This window comes from Grampus griseus (assembly GCF_964374135.1).
Source record: "Grampus griseus genome assembly, chromosome: 3".
Lineage (NCBI taxonomy): Eukaryota > Metazoa > Chordata > Mammalia > Artiodactyla > Delphinidae > Grampus > Grampus griseus.
In genome coordinates, this window is record NC_139019.1 from 81,008,702 (window position 1) to 81,024,693 (window position 15,992).

A 15,992-nucleotide genomic window follows, 5' to 3' on the forward strand; every position below is an offset into this window, starting at 1 on the left:
GATTAAACAAGATGGACTTAATTGATATTTATAGGACATTCCATCCAAAAACAACAGAATACACATTCTTTTCAAGTGCTCATGGAACATTCTACAGGATAGATCATATCTTGGCTCACAAATCAAGCCTTGGTAATTTAAGAAAATAAAAATTGTATAAAGTATCTTTTCCGACCACAGCACTATGAGACTAGATATCAATTACAGGAAAAGATCTGTAAAAACTACAGGCACATGGAGGCTAAACAATACACTACTTAATAACGAAGTGACCACTGAAGAAATCAAAGAGGAAATCAAAAAGTACCTAGAAACAAATGACAATGGAGACAAGACGACCCAAAACCTATGGGATGCAGCAAAAGCAGTTCTAAGAGGGAAATTTATAGCAATACAATCCTACCTTAAGAGACAGGAAACATCTCGAATAAACAACCAAACCTTGCACCTTAAGCAATCAGAGAAAGAAGAACAAAAAATCCCCAAAGTTAGCAGAAGGAAAGAAATCATAAAGATCAGATCAGAAATAAATGAAAAAGAAATGAAGGAAATGATAGCAAAGATCAATAAAACTAAAAACTGGTTCTTTGAGAAGATAAACAAAATTGATAAACCATTAGCCAGTCTCATCAAGAAAAAAAAGGGAGAAGACTCATATCAATAGAATTAGAAATGAAAAAGGAGAAGTAACAAGTGACACTGCAGAAATACAAAAGATCATGAGAGATTACTACAAGCAACTCTAGGCGAATAAAATGGACAACCTGGAAGAAATGGACAAATCTTAGAAAAGCACAACCTGCCAAGACTGAATCAAGAAGAAACAGAAAATATGAACAGACCAATCACAAGCACTGAAATTAAACTGTGATTAAAAATCTTCCAAAAAACAAAAGCCCAGGACCAGATGGCTTCACAGGCGAATTCTATCAAACATTTAGAGAAGAGCTAACACCTATCCTTCTCAAACTCTTCCAAAATATAGCGGAGGGAGGAATACTCCCAAACTCATTCTACGAGGCCACCATCACCCTGATACCAAAACCAGACAAGATGTCACAAAGAAAGAAAACTACAGGCCAATTTCACTGATGAACATAGATGCAAAAATCCTCAACAAATACAAGCAAACAGAATCCAACAGCACATTAAATGCATCATACACCATGATCAAGTGGGGTTTATTCCAGCAATGCAAGGATTCTTCAATATACGCTAATCAATGTGATACACCATATTAACAAATGGAAGGAGAAAAGCCATATGATCATCTCAATAGATGCAGAGAAAGCTTTCGACAAAATTCAACACCCATTTATGATAAAAACCCTGCAGAAAGTAGGCATAGAGGGAACTTTCCTCAACATAATAAAGGCCATATATAACAAACCCACAACCAACATCATCCTCAATGGTGAAAAACTGAGGGCATTTCGACTAAGATCAGGAAAAAGACAAGGTTGCCCACTGTCACCACTCTTATTCAAAATAGTTTTGGAAGTTTTAGCCACAGCAATCAGAGAAGAAAAGGAAATACAAGGAATCCAAATTGGAAAAGAAGAAGTAAAGTTGTCACTGTCTGCAGATGACATGACACTATACATAGAGAATCTTAAAGATGCTACCAGAAAACTACTAGAGCTACTCAGTGAATTTGGTAAAGTAGCAGGATACAAAATTAATGCACAGAAATCTCTGACATTCCTATACACTAATGATGAAATATCTGAAAGTGAAATCAAGAAAACACTCTCATTTACCATTGCAACAAAAAGAATAAAATATCTAGGAATAAACCTACCTAAGGAGACAAAAGACCTGTATGCAGAAAATTATAAGACACTGATGAAAGAAATTAAAGATGATACAAATAAATGGAGAGATATACCATGTTCTTGGATTGGAAGAATCAACATTGTGAAAATGACTCAACTACCCAAAGCAATCTACAGATTCCATGCAATCCCTATTAAACTACCACTGGCGTTTTTCACAGAACTAGAACAAAAAAATTCACAATTGTATGGAAACACAAAAGACTCCGAATGGCCAAAGCAATCTTGAGAACGAAAAACGGAGCTGGAGGAATCAGGCTCCCTGACTTAAGACTATACTACAAAGCTACAGTAGTCAAGACAGTATGGTACTGGCACAAAAACAGAAAGATAGATCAATGGAACAGGATAAAAAGTCCAAAGATAAACCCACGCACATATGGTCACCTTATCTTTGATAAAGGAGGCAGGAATGTACAGTGGAGAAAGGACAGCCTCTTCAATAATTGGTGCTGGGTAAACTGGACAGGTACATGTAAAAGTATGAGATTAGAATACTCCCTAACACCGTAAACAAAAATAAGCTCCAAATGGATTAAATACCTAAATGTAAGGCCAGACACTATCAAACTCTTAGAGGAAATCATAGACAGAACACTCTATGACATAAATCACAGCAAGATCCTTTTTGACCCACCTCCTAGAGAAATGGAAATAAAACCAAAAATAAACAAATGGGACCTAATGAAACTTCAAAGCTTTTGCACAGCAAGGGAAACCATAAACAAGACCAAAAGACAACCCTCAGAATGGGAGAAAATATTTGCAAATGAAGCAACTGACAAAGGATTAATCTCCAAAATTTACAAGCAGCTCATTCAGCTCTGTAACAAAAAAAACAAACAACCCAAACCAAAAATGGGCAGAAGACCTAAATAGACATTTCTCCAAAGAAGATATACAGACTGCCAGCAAACACATGAAAGAATGCTCACCATCATTAATCATTGGAGAAATACAAATCAAAACTACAATGAGATAACATCTCACACCAGTAAGAGTGGCCATTATTCGGCTTCCCTGGTGGCGCAGTGGTTGGGAGTCTGCCTGCCAACGTAGAGGACACATCGTGCCCTGGTCCGGGAATATCCCACATGCCGTGGAGCGGCTGGGCCCATGAACCATGGCCGGTGAGCCTACGCATCCGGAGTCTGTGCTCCACAATGGGAGAGGCTACGACAGTGAGAGGCCCGCGTACCGCAAAAAAAAAAAAAAAAAAATGGCCATCATCAAAAAATCTAGAAGCAATAATTGCTGGAGAGGGTGTGGAGAAAAGGGAACACTCTTGCACTGCTGGTGGGAATGTGCATTGGTACAGCCACTGTGGAGAACAGTATGGAGGTTCCTTAAAAAACTGCAAATAGAACTACCATATGACCCAGCAATACCACTACTGGGCGTATTCCCTGAGAAAACCATAATTCAAAAAGAGTCATGTATCAAAATGTTCATTGCAGCTCTATTTACAATAGCCAGGAGATGGAAACAACCTAAGTGTCCATCATCGGATGAATGGATAAAGAAGATGTGGCACATATATACAATGGAATATTACTAAGCCATAAAAAGAAACGAAATGGAACTATTTGGAATGAGGTGGATGGACCTAGAGTCTGTCATACACAGTGAAGTAAGTCAGAAAGAGAAAGACAAATACCATATGCTAACACATATATATGGAATCTAAGGGAAAAAAAATGTCATGAAGAACCTAGGGGTAAGACAGGAATAAAGACACAGACCTACTAGAGAATGGACTTGAGGATATGGGGAGGGGGAAGGGTAACATGTGACAAAGCAAGAGAGTGGCATGGACACATATACACTACCAAACGTAAGTTAGATAGCTAGTGGGAAACAGCCGCATAGCACAGGGAGATCAGCTCGGTGCTTTGTGACCGCCTGGATGGGTGGGATAGGGAGGGTGGGAGGGAGGGAGACACAAGAGGGAAGAGATTTGGGAACATATGTATATGTATAACTGATTCACTTTGTTATAAAGCAGAAACTAACACACCATTGTAAAGCAATTATACTCCAATAAAGATGTTAAAAAAAACAAGAAGAAGAAAAAAATGTTTATAAGGCCGGGAAGGCATGCATCATGGTGTTTGTTTTACATAAAAGGAAATTGAGCCTTAGGAATTTTTTTTTGAGTGGAAGACCTTGAGTTCATTTCAACTTCCCTGGCTTCTAATGCATTATTCTTTGCATTATGAGGAAGAAAGGAGTAGGCGAAACAACATGAACATATCTAAATACATTCTACAAAGTAGAATATACTAAAATATATAGAAAAAGTAAATACAGAGTGGTAGCAATTTAGGGGAGGGAGGAAGACATTACTTTTGTGTGACAGATCAAGAGTGTTATTTGAATTGGGCTTTACAGAAAAGGAGGTTAGCTCAGGAATGTAACAATAAATGAACATCATAGACATCTATTAATGTAACATACTATACTGACTGAATAATGGATTAAAAAAATAAGAATATCAAATAATAAAAAGCAACTGTCCAAATTCAATATTAATTTAAAAAACTAATAGCAAACTAAAAATGTAAGATGCCCTTCTTAATTGAATAATGAGTGCCTTTCAAAAATCTGTATCATACTTAATGGTAAAATTATGCAAACATCATATTTAATGGTAAAATTTCGAAAGCATTCCAATCAAATCAGGAGCATGACAAGGGGGTCTTCCATGGCCCAGAGTTGGGTGAGGCCAGTAAAGACAAGGTTAACATTTGCACAATCCTCTGAGTGAGTGACCCTTTAAAATTCACAGCCTAGGTCTCATGGAGATATTCTAGACAACAGAATTGAAGACATATAATTAATAAGATGACTATAAATAAGGCACATGAATATAAAAAGAGACAACACTGTTTCTACTTACAAACTATGCCATGTTCATTCCATAAATATCAAATGGATATCAGCCGAACTCCAGACCCATCATCTTTCACTTGCAAAAGTGAAAATCAATAGATATTTTTGGTATCCTAGCAAGGCTCTTGTAACTTTCATAAGAAGGATCTTATAATTTTCTTGATCTGAATAACAAAAGCAAACATTATTTTCTGTTCTTACAACTACCAAATTTTATCAGAACTTTAGCCCAACATCTCTTGTCTGGAGGGAGGCTCTGGTCAGGGTTACCGCATGATTCAAGAACAGCTCTCTTACAGAAAGACAAATACTGGATGATATCACTAATATGTGGAATCTAAAGTATGATGCAAATGAACTCATCTGTGAAACAGAAACAGACTCACAGACACAGAGAACAGACTTGTGGTTGCCAAGGGGAAGGGGGGTTGGGAGAGGGATGGAGTGGGAGTTTAGGGTTAGCAGATGCAAACTATTATACAAAGAGTGGATAAACAACAGGTCCTACTACATAGCACAGGAAACTATATCAATATCCTGTAATAAACCATAATGGAAAAGAATATGAAAAAGAATGTATATATATGTATAACTGAATCACAATGCTGTTAACACAACATTGTAAATCAACTATACTTCAGTAATTTTTTTTTAAAAAAAGAAGAGTTTTCTTTATCATCCATATCAGTGCATACCCTTTTCCTCTCCCTGCTCTTCTGCTCTGACCTCATTTAATAAAACTCACTATATATATTTGAGAAGCTTTCTCACCAGTGCCACAGTTGAGTGTCCTCTGTCAGGGATTTGCTTTCTGTGCCGGGGGTCCTGTGAGATTCCATATTTGGTACCACCTGTCACCACTGACATTATTTCCAGCTGCTACCAAATTACAGGCACCAGATACCACTACTCTTGAGGTTCCTTTCATCGAGTGAGGTGTCTGTCCTCCCACCTGGGCCTGTGTCCTGTTACTGCCTCCACACGTGTGCCCCTCAGTATATCAAAGCAGCACTAAACCTGGACATAATTCACAGCAGTCAGCACACTGGAACTATGTTTGTGAGCATAGTACGTACACTCTTTTCATTGTGTATAATGTCTTGTATCCTCAATATCTTATGGAGCTTTTAGGAGAATTCTTTTCCAGGCTTTATACTTCAGCCCTACTATTTCTGAGGTTCAGTCTTAGCCCCATTACAGATGGGTCGGAAGACAAATTTGAGTGACAGATATCACACTGTGCTTTGAATTGCCCTTCCCTCTCACAGCTTAGAAGAGGATTTCTTATTGTGCAGAATTATGGGTTGTCTCTCTTAAGGTAAATTCTCTCTGAAGGGTTCTTTGTACCTCATGCAAAAAATACTTCTGGCTGATCCCTGTCAATCAGTCTGCCAGACGTGCCCAGTTATGCCATGGTTAAACATAGCTTAGACTCCATTGAAAAAGTGTACAAATTCTGATCTTACAAGAAATCCTTTTGTCAATTATTCAGCTTGACAATAAAGTGTATAAACAGTTAAAGCTAATAAAATATGGACTAAATTTTCAAGCTCTTAATAATGAAAAAGGTACAAAAGAGTTTCTGGCCTTTCTACTACTTCTAGTCACCTATCTTTAGGATGTAAATATGTAATAGTAATAATAATACCTACAAGTTAAATTTCATAAAAAAGAAAGAGCAGGGGCTGAAATATCAAATACTTTCTACCAGGGTACAAATATGTCAGTAGCTTGAACTTTGCTAAAGGGATGGGATTAAGAAATTCCCCAAATGAGTCTTTTAGGAAAATGCCCGTATATTTTACAGTCTAGGTGTTTAGGGTTGAACGCATGGACTCTGGAGAAAGACTTGAGTTTGTAGCCTTTTTATTTTTCTTACTGACTCTGTAATCATACATAATTAATTAAATTCTCCTACTCTCAGTTGAATTTGCTCTAAAATGGGAGTTATAATTTCACAGAGGCTTTTTTAAAATCAAGCTTTAGTAGGATAATGTCTTTGTGTGCTTAGCATAGTCACTAGCATACAGAAAGTACTCAATTAATGATCACTGTTTTTATTTTAAAAATTTGTTCAAATAGCTCTTCCCAACTTCCTTGGAGCTTCCATTGGGTTTTACTCTATTACCTGTAAAAATTGAGATGTATAAATCCCTAAAGATATTAAGCATTATCCATTCTTCTTTTCTTCATTTCTCTGATTTACATAGAATTAAACTTGCTGGAAGTTGATTTGGTCATAGCAAAACAATATGGAATATTTTCAAGTTTTTCTTAGAAGGATGTCTTACATTGTAGATTCTCAAATATGCCTTTCATATGTGCAAAATGAAGCAAAGTGCAGCCTCAAATCAACGAGAATAAATATGAAGAAGACATAATTTTTAAAAGTGTACAACAAAAGTCCTATACCTTACTCTGCATTTTTCAGCTCTGGGTGGAATGGTAGCTCATAACACTTTCCTAGTCAGCAATGCAGCTAAGGCCATGGGGATTTATAATTAGACAGATAATAAAATGAGGTCAGTATTAAATTTTTCATACTTTTAATGTGTCTGACAATCTTACATAAATCAAGTGTCTCCTAAGACAGAATTGATATGGATGGCTGGGCTTGGCAAACCACCAGCACATGAAAAACACACCTTTAAGAACAGCTGAGGGCTTCCCTGGTGGCGCAGTGGTTGAGAGTCCGCCTGCCGATTCAGGGGACACGGGTTCGTGCCCTGGTCCGGGAGGATCCCACATGCCGTGGAGCGGCTAGGCCCGTGAGCCATGGCCGCTGAGCCTGCGCGTCCGGAGCCTGTGCTCCGCAACGGGAGAGGCCACAACAGTGAGAGGCCCGCGTACCGCAAAAAAAAAAAAAAAAAAAAAAAAAACAGCTGAAATCAACCTCTTTTATCAGCATCCATCCCACGGAAACATGTTTCTGGAACTGGATTCTCTGGCTCAGAGATTGATTCAGCTGTATTCAAAATAAAGACCAAGACCATGCGCATCAATTTCACTTAATTAGCCTTTTACATGACTTTCATTTAAGTTAGCTAATTAACAGCATGCTTCCAAATCAACCCTCCTACTCTTCTCTCTTGAGTTCACAGGCGTTTTCACTCTCATACTCACTAAGATCAGCTCTGTTAACATCTCTTCTTCTGCAATGATTCAGGCTTGAGGGTAGTTCCCCACTGAGATACAGTAGCTGTACTATTAATTTTGTTCTATACTTTCCTGTCTCTGGGAAACAAGCTGTTTAATTCGTGAGATCGCTCTGAGGCAGCGTGTTTACGTTGTTGAGCAGACTTATGTAGCGCCTGTATTGAACAACTGACTATGCTGGCTGGAAATTACTATACTTGCCAGATATGAATTTTAAATAAAATTGTTTCAAAGCCTATTTAAGTAAATGAAAAGAGCCCTCTCCATTACCAAAATGAATACTATCTCATGTTTCCATACAGAGGTGTTTTTGGTTTGTTTGTTTTGTTAAAAACAGGTGTGGTTATATTTTCATGACAGACTTTCCATCACTGTTGAATGCATCAAATACATTTTGGTTGATTGGGATATTAGTGTAAAATGACTGATAGCATTGGACTCTCTAACTCCTTCCAAACAACCATACTGGGAAACTTCTAAATGACTTCCAGGACATATTGTAGCTTATAATCTGTTGACTCAGTCAAATCAGTCAATATTTTTGTGGAAGTCACGTTTCTCTCTCAGTTAACCTGTAAGTTTGATTTTTAGTTCTACATAATTTGGCATTAATACTTATGGCTCTCCTTTTGAGTACAATTGAGAACTATTTACATTACCCATTTTGGAGAGGAATGGGGAATGTAAATTCTAAAGATCTGAAACCAGTGTAGTCCTCTTAATTGGATTACCACACTGAGTTTTGAAGGGTTTAGTAAAAGTTTGATATTTTACCATAAAGTAATTGTTTTGCCCTACAGACTATGCGGTTTCAAGTACTAAACATTATCCTTGGTGAATAAATACCAAACATAGTCAAGATACCCATAAGTACTGCTAGAATATTGAAATGGGTGCAATGAAATTTTCTATTGCGACTTACCCAAACTTCTGTATAATCTACATTTCCATAATTAAAAAAAAGTCATTTCCAGGAATAAGTTTAACAAAGGGTTGCAAATGATAACATATTAAATAGCAGTGAAATGCCATTAAATCCTAACTATGTAGCTCATCAGGAAAAAAAGTTAGGGAAAAAAAAAGAAAGTCAGTCATTTAACATTCACAATAGATATATGACTAAGGGCATATTAATAATTCCATACATAATAATTCACTTAAAATACACAGATTATGGGGTTTTTGTGGATATATTTGAGACTCAACAGGTAACGCATTAGCTGACCTTAGTGGTGGCAGTGACATATGAGGGGAAAGATGGATGTTGAATCAATTTTGGTTGAAGCCTTGATTTATAGCAAAGAATAGCCTACACAACTTAAAGAATAGTTGGATGCCAGGTCAGAGTATACAACAAAAGCTCAATGTACACATATATGGAGTTCACTAATTTCATATAAAGTTTGATATGTAATATATATAAATATAAACGATTTGAGATTCAATAAGCCCATATCACTAACCAGAAGGAAGAGAACTGCCTCAAAGAGCATTTAATAAAATATACATTCTTCAAAATGTCTTATATTTTAGCAAAGCAGTAGTACTGGTAAAGACCAGCAGTAAGACACGGTGGAATCCTGTTCAAATCGTCTGGATGAGGTAGGTTAGCAGAGCGTTAAAATCACTGATTTTGAAATCTGACAGAGTTCCAAATCCCAGATCTGCCACTTAATGAGTATACCATCCTATGCAAAATACTTAACCTCTTGGAATTTGACAGTTTCATTTGTAAAATAGGGATAATAATATGCATTTTAAGATATTATTGAGGATTCAGTGAGGTAATCTTGCAAAGTGCTTAGTTCAGCTCCAGGAAGAGAGAAAGCATTCAATAAATTTGTATCGTCTCAGATGAACTGTAATCTCACAGAAGGCAGGAGGCATGCCTTATATGTCTTTTGTAGTCTCCATAGGGTTTATCATAGTGTCTGGCAAACAGTAAGCCTTTCTCTGCATACTTATGAATGTTCTTATGTATTGACACATTTCTAATATGCTTTTGGGATGTGCTTTCACATAAACTGTTGACTAAATGTGACTACTCTGAAAATGCAGATTTGTCATTTAGAAAATTAGTTCTGTGCCAGTTTTTCTCTTACCGTATTAAACATGTGTTTTTTTTGTAGACAACGCAAGGAGCATAGAGAAGATTTCTCTGTTCTCTCCGTTTAAGAAAGGCCAACTACACAATGAAAAACAAAATTGGGTTCAGTGTAAGCTACTCAGATGCTATTTCCTTTTCTTGAGGATAATATCTATTCAGAGCTGATGGCTTTTAAGAACACAAACTGCTACCCAATTTCCTTCCTCCTTCAGCGGTCTGTAAATCAGCTAGCTGTGGAAACATTGTAAAGGTTTGCTCTCAAGTGTTCTTACACCTCATGTGGCCATTTAATAAAACACATCCTGCACTCAATTGAGAGAGCGGCACTAGAACTTTATTGAGAGCTGAATTCTGGAAGGATATATGTTTTTGTAAGATTCTCATACACAGTGTTTATCTCTGCTTATGGCAATTTTCATTTTTCTTTAAATTCAGCCAAGTTGTAGGACAAGAGGAAAACAATTATTTTGCTATGTACATCTCACTGACAAGAAGTAATGAATTTGATGATGTTTCTAATCTTAGTGAGCAATGCTGTTTTTGAAATGTTTCTGGAAAAGAAATACAAAGATTTTTGACAGCCAAATCATTGGTGCCTCTTTTTATCTGATGACAAACCAGTGGTAACAGTCCCATATAAAGATGATGTAAAATTCTTCAAGTAACTTTGAAACCAGTCCTATGAGTACTTCCATGTCACTTATGTCTGCATATATTATTGAAATAAAGTTTGTGCAGCTAAATGACACAGACATGGTGTTCTTACTAGATTAATCATTTTACAGATATGTCGTTCTATTAAGACTATTTCAGAACTTCTCTGATTATAAAATTACTTCATGTTCAGTATAACATATGAGAAATACAGAAAAGTATAAAGAGGAATGTAAAATTACTCATAAACGTACTATTAGAAACAACCACTATTAGAATTGTTACAGTTACTTCCACTATTGAGTCAGTGAATGTGAGTGTATAGGTTTTATTCCTCCTCAAAATTATGGCTGCCCCGTACAAACCATTTTGTATTTTTCCTCAAATAACAATTTTGCACAATTTTTGAATTATTTCTATTTTTACCTAATAAAAAAAAGTGTGTTCCTAATTTATTACATAACCTTGCTCGCAGGTTTATAAAGATTACAGAGAATTCTAGCCTATAGGTATGCAACAAAGCTTTAACTTTCTGCATTTGGGGGGGCACTTTGATTATCTTTATTTTTATATCATCATAAATACCACTGGAGTCATTGTAGTTGTATACAGTCTGGGTACATTCAGATTATTTCATTAGGACAAATTAGTTAAAGTGGAATCCCTAGGTAAACAATGGCGAAACGATTTCAGACATTTGATATGTGTTACCTAACTTACCCCCAGAAAGACAACCAATTTATACTTTTAAGAGTGATGTATGAAGAGATATTTCACTCATTTCACCTCACTCTTCCACAGACTACTATACAGGCAAAAATAATATTTCCTTTTGTTTTAATTTGCATGTCATATAACTTCTAGTGAAGCTAAATATGTCTGCAGCAGTATTGCCCAGTTTATCTCCTAATTTTTAAAATGCTTCTAATGTAGTATGTATCTCTCATATATTAATATGTGAGAACTTTTAAACGTTAAAGACAATGACTTTAATAAGTAAACAAAAATATTTTCCTCAGTGTGTTTTATCTGCCCTTTAAAGAATTGTTTATGTTCTTAATTTTTTTTTTTTTTTTTGCGCTACGCGGACCTCTCACTGTTGTGGCCTCTCCAGCTGCGGACAGGCTCCGGACGGGCACGCTCAGCAGCCATGGCTCACGGGCCTAGCCGCTCCGCGGCATGTGGGATCCTCCCAGACCGGGGCACGAACCCATGTCCCCTGCATCGGCAGGCGGACTCTCAACCACTGCACCACCAGGGAAGCCCTATGTTCTTACTTTCTATGCCATTTTTTATCAATCATCTTTTCGCTGTCATATTTTAGTTACAGAAGTATTCACCTTCATTATCTAATTCCAATTTCTTATAGATTTAACTCAATATCGTATATTGATAATGAATTCTTGCTTCGAAGACTATGAGAACTAAGTTTAAATGCTGTCTCTACCATTCTGATTTTGTTATTAAAAATTGGAAATAGGGGCTTCCCTGGTGGCTCAGTGGTTGAGAGTCCTCCTGCCGATGCAGGGGACATGGGTTCGTGCCCCGGTCTGGGAGGATCCCACATGCCGCGGAGTGGCTGGGCCCGTGAGCCATGGCCGCTGAGCCTGCGCGTCTGGAGCCTGTGCTCCGCAACGGGAGAGGCCACAACAGTGAGAGGCCCGCATAGCGCAAAAAAAAAAAAAAAAAAAAAATTGGAAATAGCAAAACAGTGGACTTTGAAATTTTTTGCATCTAGTTTTAAAATTAAATTATGAATGTAAAGCACTTGCCTTGTGCCTTACACACTTAAGCACTCATTTCCTGATGTCATGTTTTTATGACAATGGGGATAATTTATATAACTTTTTAAAATTCTTGTGTTCATGTAGTAGGTCTTCTAGTTTTAGGGGTTGTAAGTGAAGGGAATGTATGTGAGTGTGTCTGTGCGTTTTTGTTTTTAATCTGGAATTAATTTGCATTATATCAATTCTTTAATATTGAAAAAAATATGGTATTTCTCTTTGTCCTACCAATGTAATTAAATACATTAACAATTTTTTTTTTTGTTTTGGAATTTTAAAAATTTATTTTTGGCTGTGTTAGGTCTTCATTACCGCATGCAGGCTTTCTCTAGTTGCGGCGAGCGGGGGCTATTCTTCGTTGCAGTGCGCGGGCTTCTCGCTGCAGTGGCTTCTCTTGTTGTGGAGCACAGGTTCTAAGCGCGCAGCCTTCAGTAGTTGCAGCACGTGGGCTCAGTAGTTGTGGCTCACAGGCTCTAGAGCACAGGCTCAGTAGTTGTGGCTCATGGGCTTAGTTGCTCCGCGGCATGTGGGATCTTTTCGGACCAGGGCTTGAACCCATGTCCCCTGCATTGGCAGGCGGATTCTTTTTTTTTTTTTTGCGGTACGCGGGCCTCTCACTGTTGTGGCCTCTCCCGTTGCGGAGCACAGGCTCCGGACACGCAAGCTCAGCGGCCGGGCCCAGCTGCTCTGCAGCATGTGGGATCCTCCCGGACGAGGGCCCGAACCCATGTCCCCTGCATCTGCAGGCGGACTCTCAACCACTGCGCCACCAGGGAAGCCCGGCAGGCGGATTCTTAACCACTGCACCACCAGGGAAGTCCTTAACAATTGTTTTTTAATATTATCATTATTACATTCCAGAAATACACTTTACATGTTTTTTGAGAATTATAAGTTAGCATATTTTTAGACTAAGTTTGTAGTATTTGCTTTAAGAACTTTAAAATCTGTATTCTTATAGTAACAAGTCTCTGTCCCTTTTAGGGCTTTTCTTATCATGTTTTGGTATCAGAATTTAGGGTAATTATATGTAATAAATTGGTTTTTATAATGTATTATATGTTATAATTATATATATTTATTATATGTTTATTCTTTTCTAGTTTATAAAAAAGTAATTTCTGCATTCAAATATTTGTACCATATAAAAAAGTAATTTCTGCATTCAAATATTTGTACCATATAAAACCTGCTCCATTTTTATTGAAAAAATGGTGTCCAGTATCTCAGGGATTCTCATATCAGAGTATATGAGAAGCTACCTGAGAAGCATTATACTAGGGGGAGTACATGAGAATTTATGTTTTTACAAGTTTTCTGGCTTGTTCTCATGTGTAGTAGCTCTGTGGACCTGAGCTTTGGAACCATTGAACAGTTTCTCTTAGTGTTTTTATTTCAGTTCCCTGTGTATGTGTGTATGCGTGTGTGTGTGTGTGTGTATGTGTGTATTTGGAAATTGTTGCTAGAAGATCCAAGGATCTTCCAAGAATTTTGAGACCTTCTTTTTGGAGAAAAGCTTTTTGCTGTGTTCCCAGGCCCCTGAGGTATAAATTAATTCTCCTTTGCATACAGGGATGTTAGTGGAAACATTTGTAAATCTGCTATAACCATGCTATTTCTAAAAAGAGAAATGGAATACTCTACCTCTTTTTTGTGTAATTCATTCATATTTGTCATTTAAGTTCAACATCTCAACTGAAGTCCTCCTGTTATAGGCACTTCTTAGAACTTCACACCAGTTGAAAAAGGTGAAATTTTTATTAATTATTTAACTAACCCCTCCTCTTCCAAAATATATGTGCTGTGAACACAAACATCATGTTTTTAGTTTGTCTGCTGACTACAGCACCCACTATAGTCCCTGACAGAAATAAGTATTAAAAAATGTTTAACAAATAAGTAAATGAATGAATAAATCTCTTTTGTTTCACGCCCCCATCGATTAAACTATAGAGCAATTATTTCAGTTTTCTTATGAAAATTAATTTTGAAAATATTAAAAAGCTGGAGAGTCAAGTGGAATTAGAGCTTTTTTTTTTTTCTTCTTCTGCAAACCATTTTTGTACCTGGAAGTTCCAGTTTCCCCAAGAGAATTCTTGTACTCTTGTTTTCATGGCATTATTTCACTGATAGATTTCAGGTAACATATAGGAAGATGAGGAGTAACAGTGGTCATAAGAACAAAAGAGTTACAAAATAAAGGTAAGTTTTTAAAGATTATTTTTCTGTTTTTATGCAAGGTACTTTGGTTAAAGGTAGCCATCCTGGCAATTTTTTTTACAATGCCTATTATATGAATATAAGTGCCTTTTCTTTTATATACCAATAAGCTTTTGACAAAGAATCGTTGATGAAGGAAAATTATAATTTACTGCAATCAAATAATTCAAAAACTGTATTTTTTAGTGTGTCTGTTCATTTTGCCTGAGCGAATGATGTTCTACAAAATGTCTAACATTCCAGAGTCAAAATTATCATTAAAGACACTTAAAATGACTCAGGAAATCAAACCAAAAGCAATGCCTATTATTATATATATGTAAACCACTGTTCTTATTCTAAGACTTTGTTTATAAAGTACCCAAACCAGAAAATAAATTTAAAAAAAACTAATTCTTAATATATTTCTAAGTGGTTTATGGTTTGGGTAGAACCTGTACTAGGTAAGTAGTAATTTCAGTTCAATTTGTTTTAATGAACATTGCCAGGCACTGTTCTACAATGTACAAGCAAAAATATGAAATTTCAGCCTCAATAGGGTCAAGAGTCAAATGAGGGAGGCAAACATATAGCAACCTGGTTTACGAGAGATGTAATTGTCCTGCACCAGGATACTACTATATCTCAGATCCCTGGTTAATTTAATTATCTCTATAAGGTTCTAGTTAACATGCAACTATATTATCCCCAGGATAAGTTTAGACATAAAGCAATAATCAACTGTTGTTGTGTGAGCACAGATCTTAACCTACAGAAGATAGGGCAATGTATATGCGATTAAGGAGAGCAAAAGGGAAATGGAATGACAAGTAAGAGCTCTTTATAAGGAGGACTAATCATTATGTTTTCAGACTATAACCTCCATGACTTCTACTTTGACCATCAATGAGCCCAGAATGACATTTAATATGCATTCTGTAATTATTTGTTGTATTCATTAATTAATGGATACGTGGATGAATGAATAAACAAACGTGATTACTGGTAGCAGTACGAGGGCCCAGTATCCACATGGGGAACAGACAGGTAGTAAGGAAGAATTACACCTCAACTTAATTACTTGTTTATTTGATGAAAATTTTGGGCAGCTACTGGAAGTGAATTTTCTGACTCTACATCATTGCTAAGTACCAGGGACACCAAATTTCTTACACTTATGTTGACTTTAGGGTTACGTTTTGTAGATTCTGTTGGGAATGATGGAAGATGCATTATTTGGTGAAATGGGGGGACTGATTCAGCCTTTTCCTCATCTGTGATATCTCACTGTCAGCAACTGATTCAACAAATGTGGTCCAATTAGGCATCCCTGGCCCGTCATCCAGATCCCACACACAAATTGGT